We start from the raw sequence: 22,107 nt of genomic DNA, 5'->3' as shown, positions 1-22,107 counted from the left end.
CTCACAGAGCAATGCCAAGGTTGAACCACACTTACAGGAGTAAAACTTCTGTCTTCCTGCTAGGGTTTCAAATGTGAATGCCTGCGTGAAGAAAACTGACTCAAATTTTAATTGTAAAAAGGGCATTATATTCTTGCATACATATCTGTTTGGGCTTTACACTCATGGAACAGGTTACAAAGTTATGAAAGTACACAGTGGCTATGGACTCGTTCATTTGGAGAAACCTTTCAGTGCGAATTGTCAGTGCAAATTAGGCACGACACATATTTACAATGATGGGTAAGATATGTGGATATAAAGGATTAGGAGTTTAGATTTTATGTGTCAGATAGAATGTCATACTTCATCTGCACAGCATACATCATTTAAATATCCTCTAGAATATCAAGTGGAAAATAACGTCTCTTGTAAATACGTTTTCTTGATGTTTTATTTTGTCCAGGAGAAATATTAGTCTGAGGGTTTGTATGTATGTCAACAACTGTTTTTTCTGTAAACAGAATAGCATACAGGAAGTGAAAGTTCTCTCAAGTGGGGGAAAAAAAGTGTTCCAGCAGCTTTAAATCAAGCTTTTGATAAGCTTCTGCTTCAAGGCAATCAGTTTAAATTTGATTTCAAATGTTGATGAGTTTTTGATGGCTTTTGGATAAAGACAAATTGTCTAATATTTCCAATTTTGTGTTTCTATTTTACTTTAAGCAAATTACCTATGTCAATACATTTGTGATTCTACAGATCTATTGTAGAAAATGGTCCTGTTCAAATGTGAAAACCTTTATATGCACATGTTTAAAGGGATAGTACAGTATTGGTGGAGATGAGAATTGGGCTTTTAACTTTTTGCGAAGTACCAAGAAAACACGTATGATATAGTACAGAGCATACCATTTTAAGAGGAATTCAAAGTTTATTTGATGAAAATCGGGTTTGGAATAGCTGTAACATCCAAAAACAAAGTAAAACAAAGCAATCGTAATAAAGTGTGGGTCCCACACTTTATTAGAATCGCTCTTTTTTAGATATCTCAGCCATTTCAAAACCAATTTTCATCAAATAAACGTTGAATTCCTCATAAAATTACATGCTCTTTCATATTTCATAAGAGGTTTCTCATTATCTCACCAAAAAATGTTAGAAACCTGAAATTAGGTCTCAACCAAAACTGTACGATCCCTTTAAAGAAATAATGATATCTGTTGTGTTTTTGATGTGGCTTTTTTATATAGAAGTGCAAGTTTTCTAATTACTCACAAGGATATCATATTGTGTGTTATTTTATATAAACTTATGTCAGCTTGGGGATTCTACAGATTGTAAGTTGGACATATCTAACATAGTTGTGAGTAGTAATGAACTTGTACAGATGTCTGGACAGTTTTCTTCACATTTTGTGGGCTAACAACATGGGCGATGTACAGTAGATGTAAGGAACATTGTGGCAGGCATAGAAGAGTACCTTTAAATGTATTTTGTAACATGACCATGTAGTGGCAATCTGGCCTAGCTCTCTCTGGAACTTTCCCTCGATTCTAGCCCACAAGCATCTCAAATATGAGCCAACCTTGCTGGTAGACAGCCCCCTTGCATGGGGTTTATCTCCCCCACGTGGCCCCAGTGATTAAAGCCAGATACCCCCCTGTCTAGGGACGACGGCTGCATCGATGGGAACGGAGCTGGGAATTGAGGGATAGACAGAATGAAAGATGGGAAGAGGAGAGGTAGAGGGATTGCATGGGGGTGGAGGAGGGTGTCAGCAAAGTTATGAGAGAAATTCTTGAAAAGAATATAAAATGTACTTTGAAAACTATATTTAGATTGTTTGGTAGAGAGCAAGAAAGATGATGCCAGGGAAATAAAGTTAAAGTGAGATATTTCGTGATATAAACAATAGGCAAGAGAAGAGGCATAAAGAGAATGGAAGGGTGACCAATGATCAAGCATATGTAGTGTTGATTATAAAATGCAAAACTCACATCTTAGTTTGAAAAAGAAGGTTGAAAAAGAAGGCAGAGTGTAAACGCTACTTCAGGAAGGATTGTGTAGCAGACACAGACACATGGAAGAAAGTGAAGAACTTCAAGCTGTAGAATAAAAGACAAATATTTGAAGAGATAAAAAGAGAAGGGAAGAGAAGAAATCATATTGATTTATGATATGTAGAAAAAATTCATATCAAAATCATATAGGATAGCAGCTGGATATAGGTAGGATGATTGATGTTATATATGGTAATAGTGAAAGCATGTGAGAAAAAAAGAATTGTATAGGGGAAAGTAAGGGATGGACAAATGGACAGACAAACGAGTGACTGATTTGTATGGTATAGAAGGATAGAAGAGAGATGAAAGAGAAAAGGATGTGTCAAGTGTTAGTACACTGGAAAGTCCTCTCATTTTTCATACAAATTAGATAATTTTTGTGCTGCATGTAATATAAATTGTCTACACACCTCAGTAACATTCAGGATAGAAAATGAAAATTGATCTGTGCGTGATGAATTTATGATCTCTCTGTAGGATATGGTGTCAAAAGCATTTTGGAGGCTATCAAGTTGTAACTGGAGAAGTTCTCAATAGGAACAATCAACAAAGTGCAGTGTACTTACATGTAGCACTGAGCTCAGGTGAAGAGGGAAATATATTACAAGAATTGTACCAAGAGATATTGCATGTTAGGAAACAGTATTTTATTTTTCTGTGTTTAGAAGAATAATCAGAACACAGTTTAGATTCACACACTCTGGTATCAGTGATTAGAAATAACTAGAAGCGATCCACTGGTGAGGAAAATTTATTTTTTAATCTATGCAGGTCATGCCCAATATTGTCTAAACATTCAGATCTTATTTACGTGACCTTAGAAAAACTTGTTTTCAAATTCATGTCACATGTTGCAACATGGAACATGAATGTTCAGTGTGTTCATACACACTGAACACTGAGTGGCTTTAGATATTTTGTATCAATGTTGCATTTAAAGGTATAGTATACAATGTCTGGAATGATCTTTATATGTTGTGCCTAGACTTGGCTATAACACTTTACACAGGATGCAATTATTTTCACAAATAGTTGCAAACCCGGTGTGTTTTGCTGCAAGTCCACAATGTAATGAAAGAAGCTTCATTTTGGGCATTTTTGTCGGGCATTTTTGTCGGGTATTTTTCATTGTGTATAGATTTTGTAAGATCATGCATCATTCTGACATCATTCTGAAAATTCTTTGTTTTATGACTGACTAAGATCTGATTTTTTTATCTCATTGATCTTCTTTTGTAACTTGTTCAGTGTTTGTTATTTATTGTACGTGTATATCATTGCATATGTTTGCATTTTCGCCGTGTGTATGTTTGCTTTGTTATTCGATGTAAAACACGGCCTTGCTGAAAAACAGCTGTCCAGCTGAAAGCAGGCTTTTATTTCCGTGTATAAATAAAATAAACTCAACTCAAACTAAGATTCTATTTGTGTAAATTGTTCAGTGATCATTTTGTGTTCAGAGACATGTTTACAAACAAGTTTACAGAAACATGTTTACATTATAACATGTTTACAAACAAGTTTACAGAAACATGTTTACATATAACAAGCTTACAAACAAGTTTACAGAAACATGCATTATAACAAGCTTACAAACAAGTTTACAGAAACATGTTTACATTACAACAAGCTTACAAACAAGTTTACAGAAACATGTTTACATTATAACAAGCTTACAAACAAGTTTACAGAAACATGTTTACATTATAACAAGCTTACAAACAAGTTTACAGAAACATGTTTACATTATAACAAGCTTACAAACAAGTTTACAGAAACATATTTACATTATAACAAGCTTACAAACAAGTTTACAGAAACATGTTTACATTATAACAAGCTTACAAACAAGTTTACAGAAACATGTTTACATTATAACAAGCTTACAAACAAGTTTTTGGGAAGTGTAAAAGCCTTCCTAGTCTTAGCGGAGCAACCATAACTGACATACAGTTTCATGTTGTGAGCCAATTATCCATACAGGTATGTGGGAGGGGAAGGAATGCTGGTTTTGGTAAAAGAAAGAAAATGATGCGTTTCCATGGTTACCAGCATTGATACCGTGCCAGTTTGTGCTCATTACTCTAGGTGTGAAACTTTGATCTTTGAGCGTTTGTCTAGCTACGTGTTGCCTAGATTCAATTACTGTAGATATGAATTGAAGCTCAGTCCTATGCTCCTTCAAGGCAAGCTCAAAGTTGCATTTTAAGTATGTGAGAAACATTCATTCGTAGTGATTTATGGCACGAAAATAACAGGTTGATGCCGGTTGCCATCCTTTTCTTCTTGTATCCCTGTGAAAGACTTTGGGTGCAAGCTTCAGCTCGCTTGTAGATAAAGCAACACAGATAATCTATGCTCCTGGATATAGATTTAGTGATTATTCAAATGTGTTCAGTGAATCAACAATTAAAAATCCTCTCTTTGAATATATAGTAGACAAAATAGGCCTACTTTATTTAGATTCTGCAGACCAGAGATATTTAGAGGAAGAAGAGGTAAATTAGGGAGGTAAAAACATCCATGGTTCCAGGATTATATTTCTCTTCTTTGGCCTTAGACTTGATGCCTTTGAATACACATGTATCTACCAATTGGTTAAAGGGATCGTATAGTTTTGGTTGAGACCTAATTTCAGATTTCTAACATTTTTTGGTGAGATAATGAGAAACCTCTTATGAAATATGAAAGAGCATGTAATTCCATGAGGAATTCAATGTTTATTTGATGAAAATTGGTTTTGAAATGGCTGAGATATCCAAAACAGGGCGATTCTAATAAGTTAAAAGCCCAATTCTCGTCTCCACCAATACTGTACCATCCCTTTAATCCTTTATATGTGATAATGTGCAGTGAGGTGGAAAAAAGTAATGTCCATTTTTATACATGGAAAGATCTCAGACGTACATTTTGTAATCAGTAAACTAGACATGATTATAGACTGTAGAGCTCATATTAATTCATTTACATTCATAAGTGGTTATATGTGGTTCACATATAGGGATCATAATTATGAAGACTTTGTGTGTGATATGCTTATGTCATGCCTAGAAGAAGAACCATGAAATGTTCTGCCACATTTTTAGGTCTACTAGGAACATGGAACCATTAAAAGGAAAGTGAGATGATAGAAGGACTAAAGGTACAGGGATCCACTGATAAAGATGTGGATGGAAAAATACGGGTAGACACACAAAAAAATCCCCCTACTTTCACCCTTCCTCCGACCGACGCCCATTTCTGGTGGTGGAGGAGAAGGAGAAAGAAACAGGTTTCGAGTGTATGGTCACACGAGGGAGTCCTTCCCCAAGTCCAAAGGTTTCAGAGAAAGTGCTAGCAGCCAAGGTGGGAGACCCCCTGGTGACTGTCTCCTGATTGGCAGGTCAAAGGTCAACTTCCAGAATTGCTTAAAGCTGCACTTCCCCTTTTGCAGTTTGCCGCGGCTTTTCTGGATTTGAGTTCAGCAGCTTTCACTCGATGTATCCGTTCATATTTCTTCATACCCTTTTACTGCATGATGTGTTAGCAATATTGTTGTTATTTGGTCGCGGAAAATACATTCTGAAAGGGATTATTTCTATTTTTGATGGACAATCCTATGATAGAATCACAAGAGTTTATTTTGTTTAAGTTGGAGTCACTTCAAGAAAGATCAGAGATTTCATTATAAATCTTTTGCACTTCCAAAAATGTTACAACAGGACCAATCTAGTACAACTTAGTGTTGATAGAGATATTTACCATGAGTACTTTGATACTATTTCTCAGTAATCCATTACTTTTGATTTTTGTTCTTCTCTAAATACAGGATGGGCGAGCGGCGATCCACTATGCCGCAGCGTCGGCCAAGGATGACATCATGAAATTAATGGTTCTCAAAAAAGCTGATGCCACCGTACCAGGAGGGGTGAGCCAAACTTACATTTCTTTTTTTTTTCTTGTTTGTTTCATCATTTGTTTTTATTTCAAGATTGCCAGACCCCACAACATAGTGTTCCTGGTAGCTTTCATGCCTTTTCAAGCTGGCTTTGGAATAGAATAAGTCAGATGAACAAAATGGAAAAGTCTCATCAAAATTTGCCCTATTCTAAAATAAGTTTGGGAATTTATATTTTTTTTTCATTTAATTGCTACAGAAATGGTGGCATTGGTAGCAGTCACATGTACAAATTGGAGAAGATAGTTTCATGAAAATTATCCAGTTTCTATGATTTCCTCATTCATGGTCAAATTTTGATGAAATCTTTATCACTCTGCCTATATCAACTCTTTACCCTATTTATAAAGTTAACTTGACTGTGGAGAGGAATTGTACTTTAAGCTTAAAGGGTGTGTACAGTTCTGGTCGAGGTGAGGATTTAGCTTTAACGTTTTGCGAGATATTCAGAAACCACTCTATGAGATGTCAAAGAGCATGCAGTTCTAAGGGGTATCAAAAGTTTATTTGATGAAAATCGGTTTTGAAATGGCTGAAATATCCAAAAACAAGGTGAAACAAAGAGATCCTAATAAAGTTGTGGCATGTCGCCTTTTATTATTAGCACTTTTTTGGATATCTCAGCCATTTAAAAAAACAATTTTCATCAAATAAACGTTGAATCCTTCTTAAAATTACATGCTCTTTCATATTTCATAAGAGGCTTTTCATTATCTCACTAAGAAATGTTCAAAACATGAATCCCCACCTCAACCAATACTGTACAATCCCTTTAAATCACCTGCCCATCTGTGCGTATTTGTACCATTGATATCACAATAAAACTTATCCCTGGAACATGGCTTTGGTTTAGGTATGTGTGTCCTAGCAGCTGTCAGCTGACCAGAGTCTGGGTCATGTGATCAAAGGTCACTCGGCCAGGAGATAAAAGGTCACTGGGTCAAATGCCTAAGGCTGTAACTGCATATTTGATATAGGTACGGAGCACTAATTCAAGAGCCTTTTTTTTTTTCTTCTGTCTTCCACTGAACTTGATATAGACAGACATGATTGGACAATTTACTTTTGTGGTAGGTAGGAATTTAACTTTTTGTGTACTGTGCAAGAATCAAAGAAACATTTGATGAAATCAGGGGGGTACAGCAAAAGGTCTGTTTTTATAAATTTAAAAAAAAATCAAGACAGAACAGTTTGCCATCTAATCTTTGGGATAGTCTAATAGTTCGGCCCGGAAGTTAGGGATGAAATGTCGCGATGAAATTCTGAGGCAGTGGGTTATAAACAGATTCTTTTAAAAAGTAGGCCCTACTAGATGTTTGCTTTTGAGCAAAAATTTTTGCCAAAATATAAATTGAAAATATTAGGCCTTTTTGGGAAACAAAGATGGTGATATCAAGAAGACAATATTTTTATATAACATGTGGAAGATTATGTTTAAAACCAAGTACCCACTTATTCTCTGCAATAGAGGCAAACATACCTAAAGGTGATTAGAATGAAGACTGGTGTGTTTGCTAACAAACAAAGTCTGCTATTGTTGTGCAGACCATGATAGCATCTCATGGCTCTTGACATGTCCAGCCTTCTTAAAAAAAATGTCTCCCTCGAAGACATGATCCTATTTTTGTCAGTCCACAATGGCAACGAGTATGAACGTGATAACGGTAACCATAGCAGAGAGGTAGACTGTGTAATTTGTGTGTATTGCCATCGAAAATCAATGGCAAATCAAATATGTGCTCAGACCCTAGCCCTATTGTATAGCTGTGTGGACTATAGCTACTGAGTTTGTAAACTTTTGAAATTGGTGTGTCTTCTACGCAGTAAGCTGATTAAATAGAGCTGGTAGGTGCTTGAGGCTGAAGTTAAATTTGTCCATATTAATTCATCATGGCAATGCAGTTACGGTAGAGGCACACCGTGTATGTGCATGTTTGTTTTTTCATTTTTATAGCATTCTTATAGCAGGAAAAGTATCTCACCAGCTCTAAAGATGTTGGTACGAGCATGGACCTGCAACGGTGTTGTAGGTCCACGGTACGAGCAAGTCAATTTCTGATTGAGATATGTCAAGAGATTGGTTATTCAGTAACTTTTTCCCCCAAAAAGCACTTTGAGAGCTAGGCATCCATGAACCACATTGCTATCTTTGGTTGCTATGTTGGAACCCGTGATGAGAGTCTTTGACGTTGAGATGCAAACACTAATATTTGTCATTCATTCTTGTACCAAGAAATGACAGCTTCAAGTATCAGTGGCCATTCCCGGTAGATGATATATGATGTTGTCCATTTCAAGTACTTTTACCAGAGTAAATAATTAGTGTGCAAGTCAAACAGTCCAGGACTGATAAAATGGTGACGAGGTTTCCTGACATACATAATTGAGTCTTTTGATTTGTGTGGTAGGCAGATGGGTTGCTTGTACCCCATGATTTTTTACTTACCCCACTGGAGACAAGTCCCAAGTATACTTCAGGGGCGGATCCAGGAATTCCGTAAAGGGGAGGCGCCTTTGCAAAATTAACCCGTTGAGGACGGTTTGATTTTGCTACAACACGCATTTGCCATAGACACCTGCCCAAGTATACTCGGGACTCGTCCTCAACGGGTTAAAGGGGGCGCAGGCACCCCTCCCCCATTTTTTTCTTTTTATTTCTTTTGTTTTGACCAAAAATAAAGAGGGGGGCATGCGCCCCGTGCGCCCCCCTCTTGATCCGTCACTGTACTTGGACAGGTACAGGGGACTCTACAGAGTTGACTGCAGCTATGTTGTCTGCATGGAAATCCCTTTTGGAATGTTAACTACACACTATATCTGCATATATGTGTAAAATATTTTACTGTAAATACTGAAATTGTGTATTCTTCAGGCAAATTTGAGAACAGAGAAAAAGGACAAATATGCCTCATTATCCACAGATTATGATGATTTCATTAGATTGAATACACTTCCATCCGATTTCAAGTTTTCAGCTGAGTAACAGCAGAAGAGAAAGCCATTTTTTCTCTCTCTGTAAATATTCTTACTGCATTTACATTGTGTTACAGATTGAGTGGTGTATTTTCTGTTGCAAAACTGATGGTTGGTAATTTTATAGGTATAGCAAAAAAAAAATGTTTGTTTTACAGTACATAATTATGCTAATGTTTATGTCTGAGAGGTGCTCGCATTTTGTAACACCCTTTTCAAACTCTTGTCTGTTTTCTGGCAAGTTTTGTTTGAATTTTTGATATTTGGAGCTGATTGACACTGCCAAGAGCAATTTTTCTCCCTCTGTTCTGAAGAATGCCAGTATTGTATTCGTACAATCAATCTAGTGTTAACAAAAGTTGTGTATGCCATGAGATCTGGAAGGGTATTCTCAGCTCCTCTGTCACTTTTGTGGAATGGAATCACCGTGGGGTGAGATTGCTTGTGGCTGTGACATGTTAACGTGGATTGATGCTCCTCCTCTTCTCCCCATCATCTTAGATCCAGAACCAGCTCCCGTTACACATGGCCTCAGCGAGGAGTAGTGGGGGTCTCTCCCTGGTCCAACATCTTCTCAGGATCTCGGGACGAGAGGCACGGCTGGCAAAAGATGCGGTAAGGAGGAAGATGATATAGAACCCTCTCTGACCCTAGTTTCATTTGATGTGTTTGATTACAAAAGGAGTTAACTCCATACTTGTTGATTTGAGATATTTGCAAACAAAGCTGTTAAAAACAAAGAAAATACTAAGAAAATATGGGACATTATTTGTTTATTTGTAACAAGTAAGGTATCACTGGGAAGGTATTATTCTGTTCTATCTGATAACAGACTTCCCTGAAAATGTCTAGGAATGGCACGTCAACCATTTTATGATCAAACTTTTTTTTTTCATCGTATCACCAGATACCACCAGGGATATTTTAGGCTCTGTGAAGCATCACCTGGTGAATATCTTCTTACCAGTGATATCAGAGATATAACCCAAAAATAGAAATTCATATTTTGTCTTCACCTCCATATATGACAGGTAAAGGATAACATGATGATGGCAAGCTGTGAGAATCTTTGAGCTCATAAATTAGGCATGATCAATTGGGGGGGGGGGGGGGAGGGGGGGAACAAAAAACAAACAAGAATGTGGATCCCTGTGAGCATGATAGGGCTTTATTATTATATATCACCCAGGGAGGTGGCATCTTCCCACCTCCCTGTATCAACATACCACATGTGGTCTGTGAATACTGAAATATCTGTGTGTTTAAGCAAATGTTCCACTTTGATATTTGTTTGAAATCTTGTTACATTAATGGGACAAAGTTTATTTTTTAACCTTCATTAGAATATTTTTCCTCACTGCCTTAATGCTTGATTAAAAAAAAAATATTATTATTACTTTTTTTTGGGGGGGGGGGGGGTGAGGTTGTGGCTTATGCAAACTTCCTTTTTAATTGTAGCATTTGTACAATGTGTGTAGTATGCTCTTTTATCTGTAGTTCAGCTTAAAACTCATATTTGTATACACTCTAAACACACAAATATTGAATCAGCATTTAAATGGGCCGAGGAGTGACAACATTTTCAAAGTGTTGGTTTTTCTGCTAGATTCAACATTTAAAATGTTATTTTAAAAGTTGGATGCAACACTTCAAAAATGCTGTCACTCCTAGGCCCTTTTAAATGTTGATTCAACATTTGCATTTTTAGAGTGTATTACTAGTTCATATGCATGTTTGTGTTTGAGGTATGAGCCAAATTTTCAGACATGGATAAGTGAACAGCTAACATCCTGGTGTAGAGTGTGATCTATATAAGATGAATCATTCGTGTTCTCTGAAATTAAAGGCCTAAGTCAATAGATATACAGGTGATGTTTTGTCATGATGTGGGAACTGAAGCATGACCAGCATTTACATGATTCTATCCAACATTGTGATGATGACAAAGTTTGAAGTCTGTGAGTATTTCATTTGGAATGTTGTGCAATCCAAAGTCCGCCCCCTTCACATTTTGTTCCTATTTTTATACGACCCATCCATGCATACAACAATAGGAGACTGGATGTATTCATTCATTTATTCATGAGAAGCTACCACCTGTGAGTTGAGTGGAGCAAAGGGGAAGGGGTAGCAGGTAGAGGGGGCTTGGGGTTTGGATAGCGATCTTCACAACATTGGATAGATGATTGAAGGAATGAATGAATGAATGAACGAACGAACGAACGAACGAACGAACGAACGAACGAATGAATGATGATGAATGATGAATGAACGAATGATGATTGAAGGAATGAATGAATGAACGAATGAACGAACGAACGAACGAAAAGCTACCATCTCTGAGTAGAGTAAAGGGGGGGGGGGGAGGTGGGTAGAGAGGGGCTTGGGGTTGAGATAGCCTCCTTTACAGCATTTGATAAATGGCTGATTGAATGAATAAATGAATGAACAAATGAATGAATGAAAAATAAATGAATGAATGAACAAATGACTGACTGACTGCATGAACAAATGAAAGAATGAATGAATGAATGATAAATGAATGAATGAATGAAAAGCTACCATTTGAAGTCTGTGAGTATTGGGAAAGCCTCCTTTACAGCATTGAATAGATGACTGACTGACTGACTGACTGACTGAATGACTGAATGAATGAATGAATGAATGAATGAATGAATGAATGAATGAATGAATGAATGAATGAATGAATGAATGAGTGAGTGAATGAATGAATGAATGAATGAATGAATGAATGAATGAATGAATGAATGAATGAATGAATGAATGAATAGCTACCATCTCTGAGTAGATTTAAGCCAGGAAGGGGGGGGGGGGCAGGTAGAGAGGGTTAGGATAGCCTCCATCATCAAATACAGTGAAACACCGTTATAACAAGTTCATGTTAGCTTATAACGAGGGTCCGATTTTAATATTAAAAGTCATTACTTCGGTCCCATTTTTCTTTGTGTGAATGGTAAACCTATGGCAGAACAGATTGGTTACAACGAGGTCAGTTATAATGAGATTCCAGTTGTAATTAGGACATTTTTGGTGCATCATGATTTAAGGAAAACATATTAACCTGTTCAGGACAAGTCCCGAGTATACTCGGGCAAGTGGTTATAGGAAATGTGTGTAGTAGCAAAATCAGCCCATCCTCAACGGGTTAAAGCAATTTGATCAGATACAATCACGAGGTTCCATTTTTCTTTTGACCTGCTGCTTTCAATTTTAAATGTGTGACATCACAGTGACACACTGAAAAAGGAATTCATGCTATCCTTGTGTTTGTAAAATACATTTTTATTCTCTTTCCTGTTCTGCAGAGTCTGTGCTGAACACATACTGCACATTACTGTATGTTCATAAACACATGTAATATGTGCATTGTAGTGATCCCCATGCTGCTCTCTACATGAACTATATTTGCAGTGGGAAGAAGAAGCAGACATGCTAGGCTCAGTTGTCCTGTGGTTATCCCTCTTTACCCTCCATTATCAGTGACAAATAACTGAGTAACATTCTTTCCATGTTTTCTTATAAACCATGCGATGAGACACACAAATACTGTCCAATGTTGAACATAAAATCCTTTGATTTTTTATTTTATTTCTTGTGAGATACTCGTACTTGATAATCAGCTCAAATTAGTTGTAACATGAAAAAAAAAAATGCTCATTCAAAAACTTTTTATCCTATGAAATGAACTGGTGGCAGAACATGGTAGAATACATGTATTGGTATGCATGTGGAGCTCATCACATCCTTTCCATCTTAGTTCAGACTTCCAGTTGTTTTGCTGGTTAGTAAACATTGGCTTGCAGGCCTACATGCGCTACATAAGTAAAAGATTTCAGCTAAAATAAGTCATGAAATCATTGCGATCCTGCTTGTCGCCAGCAGTGTAAAATAAGTTGAATAATGCATGATACTCGTGCCGATGTTTAGAAAAAGTAACAAACACAAGTGTATGATACAATCTGATTTTTTTTTTGTATCATTTTACACTGCAGATCACAAATGAATATTTCATTTCTTCAGAATGTTCCAATACTATGAGTAAGAGATAGGTGTAAAAAAGATCAGGAATTCAACCCTGTCGTGTACCTTTCAAGAATGCATGTTCAAAATGCGAAGAGAGTTTACAGCTGAAATAATTCAGGAAATCATAGCAGTCCTGCTGGGTACCAACAGCTTAAAATACCTGGAAATAGTAAATGATTAACAGCTGAAATAATTCATGAAATCATTACAATCTCGCTGGGCACCAACAGCATGAAATAAGTTGAATAATGCATGTTAGTTGTTACTATGCTTGTGCCCATGTTCAGATTAAAGAAGTGCATGTAATACAATCTGATTTTGTTCATTAGCATTTTATATTGTATTTCAAAAACGGAAATGTTCATTCTTTCTGTATGGTTCAATACGTTAGGAAGAGGTATAGGCATAGAAAGGATCACGAATTCGACCTTGCCATGCTTTTTCAAAAACGCATGTACAACACATGAGAAGAAATCTGTTGATTTTTTTCTGTTCTTTTTTGTATTAACTCACAGGTGATTCCTTTTAATTTTTGCACTGATAATGGTCCATGTAATAATGATATGTAATAGCAATGCAAAGACTATTCATAATTATTTGTTTTTTATCGATTGGTACATGTGTGTGACTCCATGTTTATGTTTCCTTTGTTTTTAGTGTGATGTACAGTTATAATGAGGAACTGGCTACAACAGGGTGATAACGATGGCCCCATGGACCGTGTTATGACAGGGTTTCACTGTAGATGAATGAATTGATGAATGAATGAATGAATGAATGTATGAATGTATGAATGAATGTATGAATGAATGAATGAATGAATGAATGAATGAATGAATGTATGAATGTATGAATGAATGTATGAATGAATGAATGAATGAATGAATGAATGAATGAATATATGAATGAATGAATGTATGAATGAATGAATGAATGAATGTATAAATGAATGTATGAATGAATTAATGAATGTATGAATGAATGAATGAATGAATGAATGAATGAATGAATGAATGAATGAATGTATAAATGAAAAGCTACCATCTCTGAATAGAGTGAAGGGGGATAGGTAGAGAGGGGCTTGGGGTTGGAATAGAGCCTCCACGGTGTTGAAATCAGCCCCTGATCTATTCAATTTTTCTATTTTAAGAAAGATCTCATTCCCTTAAACAGAAATATCTTTCATGTGGGCTATAATAATACTATCATATAATTCTCTTCACCTAATTTTTTTTGTTATTGTTTTGTGCTCTTAGTTTCCCAGATGCGTCCATACGATCCTCCCTGTACCATTAGTGTCTTTTAGATCTAATTGGATCTGACAACAATGCATTGGGTTTAACACGACCTCAGATCAGGCCTGGAAAGTGGGCTAATATATCTCGTCATTCTGCTGTCCTTACAGATCAGTGCGTAGGGGTTTAAAAGGAATAGAGAGGGGGGGGGGGGGGGGGGAGGGGGAGAGGTGAAGGAGGGGGGAAGGGGGAGGAGGTCAAAGTAATGAGGGGTGAATGTGGCTACTCCAATTTGGGCCATCCATTCGTATGACGGAGCCAATGCAAAGTGGCAGCTGTGATGTTTGAATCGATGTTCGGAGGGGATTTGTGGAAAGATGGTGATGTTGATCTGCGTGATAAAGGTGAGAAGTGGTGCACCCTCCAGCAGTGTCACATTCCAGCCAGGGTTCATTCATTCACTGACGACCTTTGACCCCATTGTTATTACCTCTCAGTTCCTTGACTTCGAGTCTTGTTTGAGGGAGTAAAAAGAACTAGTCTTTGTGAACTAGACCCTGTGTTACCTCTTTGTAATTGCAGACCTGACAATGACAATGACAATGACAATGACAATGACAATGAATTTTATTCTTGAACGGCCCCGCCAGGGGGCATGGAAGAATAACAAACAAGTAAATGTTTTATGGCTAAACAAAGCCATAAATAAAGATGTCATACAGAAAGCATATAAATACTATGTACATATAATGAACTTCATAAAGCAAACAACGACAGTTAACAAAAAAACAACAACAATCGAATAAGTAAGACAATCGGTACTTAATGGCAAACAGTGGCAGTAGTATCTTACAATATATACATGTACAATGTAAAAGGAAAGTAATGACGAGACATCAAAATCTGGCCATTATGATCTGACAGAAACGTGACAATTTCTTTAAAACTCTTCTGTTCTTAGAATTAAAAAGCTGACATATCCAAGTTGATCAGCCTTACTGAGACATGCGTTTTGATATAGAAACATCCTTCATTGTCACATTTGTTATTGTATGAAAAACCTCGGGAGTTAGTGAATGATTTGGAGCCAAACCTATTCTCTCCAATTAAAGAAGATATAATATGAACAAAGACAGCAAGAAAGTGCTTTATAGGACCATTGTATTTTAACAATTTGATAAGTCAAGATATTATGTAGTATTTATCAAGAAAATAATGGTATCTCTCCCTTAGGTTCATAAGTGTGCTGGTTTATAGGAAAGTGAAGAGGATCACATGATCAACTCTTTGGTCTGCATATAATCTAGAATATGTTAAATTCATACCAAGAACAATGTTTAATCAATAAAACTATGGTACTAGTGGTCAGCAAACTGTGTCTGTAATGCAGCAGAACTGCTGGAACTATGTGCCGACTTATCGTCAAGTATAAGAAGGGGATTAAAGATATCTCCCTCCCATCATGGAAATGAAAGAAGGAAGAGAAAGTATTAGCTATTTTAGTCTGGCAGTAAAAGACTAACAACCAGAAGACAGCAGAGCCCTGTGACAGTGGGCATGACTTGTGCAGTCAGTCCCTGGTAACGACATTCAGAGTCATGGAAAATCACTGCTCAAATGTATCAGTCTCCTAAGCTCCGTGACTTCTGATAATCCTGATATATTGACATCGTTCCTCCCCTGCAAAGGCAGGATAATGGGTGATACTATAGTCCACTTTTGTCCTCTGTACATTAGCCTGATTACTTCTGTTCTTCTCTAGGAATATTTGATGATAATTCTGGTATTATTCCGGCATCGATCATCATGTTTTCCTTTTGTGGATCTATTTGTGATTGGCTCGGAGTAGGCAGGCACAAGTAATGCCCCAGTTTTTCATTAGTGTGAAATCTGTTTTGTTTTGTATTTATAAGACAGTGGCATGGTGGTGGTTTTACTGGGCATTACTTGTTTTATGAATTCTGCAGCACATCCGTTATACCTTTCATGTACTTTACTATGATGTTCCTCACTGATGGCTCTAGGCATCATTAATGCAAACATTATGAGCAAACTGCTGCGCAGTTAAAGTACAATGACCCTGGAGTATATTAAAAAGAATCAAAAAAATCTGGAGATATCATTTTGCTAATGTAATAGGGCTGTTTCAGAGTTGCTTTCAATAGGAGACTCTCCTCTTCATAATGTATTGAGTGATTGAACATAATAGATAGGAAATTGCACTTTGTGGGGGAAAAATGCAACATTTGAAGTTTGCGTGATGAGGTCATAATTTATCAAATAAACCTTTCAGGCCCTGCCTTACTTGTCCCTGCCTCTTACAAATAACATGAAATAATCACACATTCAGCTGCCTGTACACGTGAGTTTCTGTGTAGTGTGCTCACGTGGATTGCCGGTAGCCTTTATGAAAATGTATTTATTCTTTGTCTGGCTAAGATCATACTTGTATCACTTTATCCCACTCTACTTCCATTAAGGTACATAATCAATATGATAAAAAGCATGATATTGCAGTTGATTGATTAAGTGCCCTCTACAGGCCCAGCAGAGCGTTTTCAAAAGTGTGGGGGCCCACTTCCAGGTTTCATGAGCTAGCAAGCGAAAAAAAAAAAAAAAAAAGGTCCTCAGCTCATCTCTCCCCTTCCATTTCCGGGTTTCTTCAGCTGACAAGCAAAAAAAAAAAAAAATGAAGAAGGTCCTCAGCTCAAAAACAAATAAACAATAACAAATAAAGGTCTTCAGTAGAAAAACATAACTTTACCGCGCTCACACTTCAAGATCTCTATCTATTTCTATTTAGTGCTACTTACGTACTTCCGGGTAAAAAAAAAGTGTGTGGGGGCCCAAAGTGCTGACACTTTATGTATTCCTTTGTATGGTGCACAAAAAGTGTGGGGGCCCCGGCCCCCCACGGTTCCGCCGGCCATGCTCTGTTGATGTAAATATATGATTATTCAGTGTTAAAGTAATACATGAAGCTATGGTGGAAATCATCGGTGCACATACTCAGCTTGGACTTGAACCAATGACCCCTGATTGCTATAGACAGGCGTCATGTCTGATGAATAAACACACAGTATGCGCTTTTGAAGAGGTCCTAACCATCACTTGGTATTGGGCTGAAGATCCGTAGTCCAGTGGATATGACTCCTGTCTAGCAATCAGGATGTCGTTGGTTCAAGTCCAACCTGAATGTGTATGGCCATGATTTTTATCATGGCTAATACTAAAACACTGAATAATCCATGTATTTTTAAGTCAATGAAGGACGATTTGTCCATCAGTTACAATACAATCAACTCAATGCAAGAGTCATTAATTTAAAGAGATTAGATTTTGTGATATTTAGTGCTCCCTTTAGTGAATAGAGGTTCGTAAGGGTTAAAGGACAAGTCCACCTTCATGTACATGTATACATGTGTGGATTGAGTGAATGCAACAATATTAGTAGAACACATCAGTGAAAGTTTTAGGAAAATCCAACAATCCGTTCAAAAGTTATGAATTTTTATTAGTATCTGCGCAATCACTGCTGGATGAGAAGACTACTACAGTGTATGATGTCACATGTGTAGAATGATATAAGGAAAATCAAAAGATAATTTCACGAAACTTTACTTTTTGAATAAAGTGCACATTTCTTTGAATTGTCATTGATGTATGTTAAGGGTAATATTATTCCCCTTGCCTTCTGAAAGAGAGAAGTCAATTGTTCTTTTGTCATGCAAGAAAAGTGAAAATATGTTTAATTTTCTTTACACTTTCTTTATATTGTTGTACACATGTGACATCACAAGCTATAGTAGTCTTCTTATCCAGCCGTGACTGAGCAGAAACTTCAAAAATTCATAACTTTTGAACAGATTGTCCGATTTTCCTCAAACTCTCACTGACGTGTTCTACTATCACTGCTGCATTCACTCAACCCACATGTCTATCAAGGTGAACTTATCCTTTGATTTGGGAATTACATCAGAACCACTGTAAGAATTCAATGTCTCTTCGTCTCCTGCAGGATGGAGCGATACCCCTGTTCCTGGCAGTCCAGGCATCCAACATCGCGGTGTGTAAAGAACTCCTGTCAAACTTCAAGGAGGATCAGCTGAAACACTCCAAGGATGGAAATGGAGACACGGCCCTCCACATCGCCTGCCGCAAGAAGGACCTGGATTGCATCAAACTCTTTGTTGACTGTGGGAGTCCCGTGGACCTCAAGAATGTAGGTTTTTATACTCATACAAAAAGAGAATATAACTCTATATTTCCTTCCCCTATATGATTTATGTTCCCAAATCTTGCTGAGGATTGAGGTTTCAGGGTACAGGGGGTAAGTTAGGGGAGAGGTTATCTTTGGATAGAAGGTTGTTACAAAATCAGCCTTCCTATGTGGAAAACTTCTTGTTGTTAACCTGTTTCATGTCTGGAATTACAGTTTGATGAATTTTGTTAAAACTGTTTAGATGCAAAAATTTACATTCCATCACCTTCACCACCCAATTACAAATGAGTTGTACATTTTGTAGGTTCAAAGGAATACTTCTATGCCTTATTCTTGGTAATTCATAACTGTCCTTCTGAATTGAAATCCCTAATACGAAGGGGATTATGATAAAACAGCATATCACTTCATGACAAGGAGGTGTATGATACATGTACCTCCTTGTTTCACATATTGTCATGGGAAGGAGCCTAGGCATTGAGTTGTAGTCATATTAGATAATAAGTGACCTTTTTTTCTGCAGGGAGAGTTCTCACTACAAATTATTTTCAAAGCTTCGCATAAATGTAGAAGAATCATGTTCCTCTGAGATGTGATTTGTCTGCTAATAATTCCAGGTAGCTCTTGGCATAGTTTCTTGGAACTTCAAAATATCGGAATACCAGAATTCCACAATGTCATAATTGTATTATCATCATGATGTTTACTGTCAGTGTGAAAGATCCTGTCTGCTCAGGCACAATCTATACTGCAGGACTACTCACACAGGGCAAGAATTCTAGGTTTCTTTTGTTTGTTAATTTTACAGACCTAATCAATATGAAATCCCTCCCCCCCCCCCAAAAAAAAAGCCATCTGCTGTAATTTCTACAAATTTTTACATATGAAACACTTTTTAGGACAGTTTCCCCAAAAGAAATATCCATATTTGAATTATTTGATTTATTACTAACAAGCATATATTGGTACGTAGTTTTCTAGATAACTAAAGACACATTATTTGCTTTTGTCCACTCACATACATTTGTAACTTGAAAATAATTGAGTGCACAAGAGTATTTGGGTTTTCAGGAGAGAAAAATATGATACAGAGCTGTTCACACAAGGCAAGAATTTCAGCTTTCTGTACTTGGCGTTTTGTGTGAGCTTTCAACATGCCTGATTGCCCACAGGGTGATGGCCACACACCGCTCCATATATCAGCCATGACGGGAGATGAGACAGCACTCAAGTTCCTCTACCAGATGAAAGCTAACCCCAACATTTATGACAAGGTGAGTCCAAGGATTCCAAGCACTTAATGTCATTTTAGCCCAAGCTGGTCGTCCTCTCATGAAAATGTTTACTCTTGCTCGGCTCTGCCAGCCACAAGTATTGATTTTCAACTGGGTTGACATTGAAACAGGTTTTTCTTGTCAAAAAAAAAGAGGGAAGAAGATTGGGAACATTCTACAATCTTCAAATTCTATCACTTTGACACTAGTTCCATCTGAAAATGGCATCTACTCTGTCTCAATCAACCAATGAGTTCAGCCTTATTGAGAAATTTTGTTCCTTTTTCTGTATTTCATTTGAATTCTTATAATCCTTCAGTGTTTTCCTATCATCTCGGGACTAAAATTGCCATCTTTTTTCAGGGCTATGATAAAAAACAAATCTCACCGATCTATATTACTTTCTCTGGCAAGTGACATTTGGCGTGTTACAGTGCTTGGCAAATTTTACATTTGTGACCCGCTACAACAAAAGGATCCTAAAGTTGCTGACGGCTGAGCCGAGAAAATCAAGTTTGAAGTCACACCATCAAAATTGGTCAAAACAACCAGATTTCTGCTTTTGGCATAATTTTGTAGTCTAATGTTTTGTCTATCATCTGCCAAAATTTTTAAATTGAATGATCAAAGGAAAGGCAAGAAATTAGCATTTTTCCGGGCCATGACTTTCCGACTTTCAATGTAACAGAAACATGTCCGAAGATTAGGATTTAGTGCCGCAGCTAGACTCCGCCCCTAGCAACGAGGGAGTGATCTTATTGGTCAGTGCGTGGCATTCTGATTTATTGATTGGTCATGTGTAGACCGCTGGCGCAAAGCTTGAATGAACATCGTAGAGGTTGCTAGGAGCATGCCTTCTATTGTCAAGCAGTGAAAACTGTCTCACCTCCCCTTGATCATGATAGCGTCGGAAGGAAAACTTTGAAGGAGTTTTTCTCGAAACTCTAATTTCTTGAACTACTTGACATGCACTAATAAAATCATTGATATCCCCGCAACCGAGTACTTTTATGAGTTGTGCTATATATGAAATTACATTAGAAGAGTAAGGGAATAATGTCATGCCATTTTCAGAAAATTGTCCTCCCCCGACTTTTGGAGCCTTTTGTAGTAGATCATGATAGCGTCGGAAGGAAAACTTTGAAGGAGTTTTTCTCGAAACTCGAATTTCTTCAACTAATTGACATGCGCTAATAAAATCATAGATATCTCCGCAACCGAGTACTTTGATGAGTTGTGCTATATATGAAATTAAAGTAGAAGAGTAAGGGAATAATGTCATGCCATTTTCAAAAAATTGTCCTCCCCCGACTTTCGGAGCCTTCTGTTGTAGCGGGTCACATTTTATCAATTTCTATTTTAGATATCTGTAATAGTCCTGAAGGACTCAGCTAGTGTTTTGTCAGTTATTCTAAGAGTATTTCAGCTTGCTTCATGGAAAAAGAAATACTTATGTTTTACACTTGCTAAGTAAGGACTAAAATTGATCTTTGTGGGGTTTTGGAGTAGTGGAAAAGGGAAGACACCTCTGTGAATATCATAGAAATTAGATTAGTTGATTCAGGAATCTTTTCAAAACCAGATAATTTTTCTTGTGTAAACTTCTGCTATTTCTTTTCCTGTTAGTGCTCTGATCAATAACAGTAATTTATTGGGTAAAATCGTAATTCTAAATAATGAAATTAATGGAATAATGTTAAGCTGTGCACTAATTTTGGGCTACCTCACAGGAAAACTAAAGGACTTATTGTCAAGATGTATGGCATTCAAGGATTTAAATATCTCTCTCGCTCAAGCTTTGTAAAAGATATTGGTCCGTGTCATGTTCCATGTAATGTAAATGGGCATACTGTAAAAGCGGATATTTTTGCACACTTATTTTTTGCACTCGGTGGGGTAAGAATAGTTTCATGTGTTTTAATTCCGCAGAATCCAGACATCAACTACTGGAACATATGGCAAGCAAAAATATTCGAGTGCTTTTATTTTTGCACTAGTTTCTGGTGGCTTGAAATGCACGAAAATTTGAACACCATGAAAATTTCCACTTATACAGTATTGTCTTTTTTTTTTTTTGGGGGGGGGGCACTCTTATACTGTATATGGCAAATATTTCGCGAGGTTTTTATTTTCGCAAATTTCGCGAGTCAGGTACTATTCACGAAATTAAAGACACGCGAAAATATTGACTCTGATCCCGATGTGAATGTTATGTACATGTGTACACTTCTCCGCTCAGTACAGGACTCCACGATCGTGAATTTAACCACTCGCTAAATCGTTGGAAATTCCCGATTCCCGAAAATTTTGACTCGCGAAATATATGGCATATACAGTATGTTTGCACAGTTCTGTGTGCTATCATGGTGACATTGTTGTA

General features: G+C 37.1%; 1 pseudogene; it reads left to right on the top strand.

The window, feature by feature from the left end:
* Nucleotides 1–22,107, top strand: part of LOC139708967 (uncharacterized) — a 70,714-nt pseudogene that overhangs the window by 17,339 nt on the left and 31,268 nt on the right.

The sequence above is a fragment of the Diadema antillarum genome, unplaced genomic scaffold, assembly GCF_040938485.1.
Source record: "Diadema antillarum isolate AM-2024a unplaced genomic scaffold, OU_Dant_1.0 seq00001392_RagTag, whole genome shotgun sequence".
NCBI lineage: Eukaryota > Metazoa > Echinodermata > Echinoidea > Diadematoida > Diadematidae > Diadema > Diadema antillarum.
The sequence above is the reverse complement of the archived record's forward strand: the minus strand, read 5'-3'. Positions and strand labels throughout refer to the sequence as shown.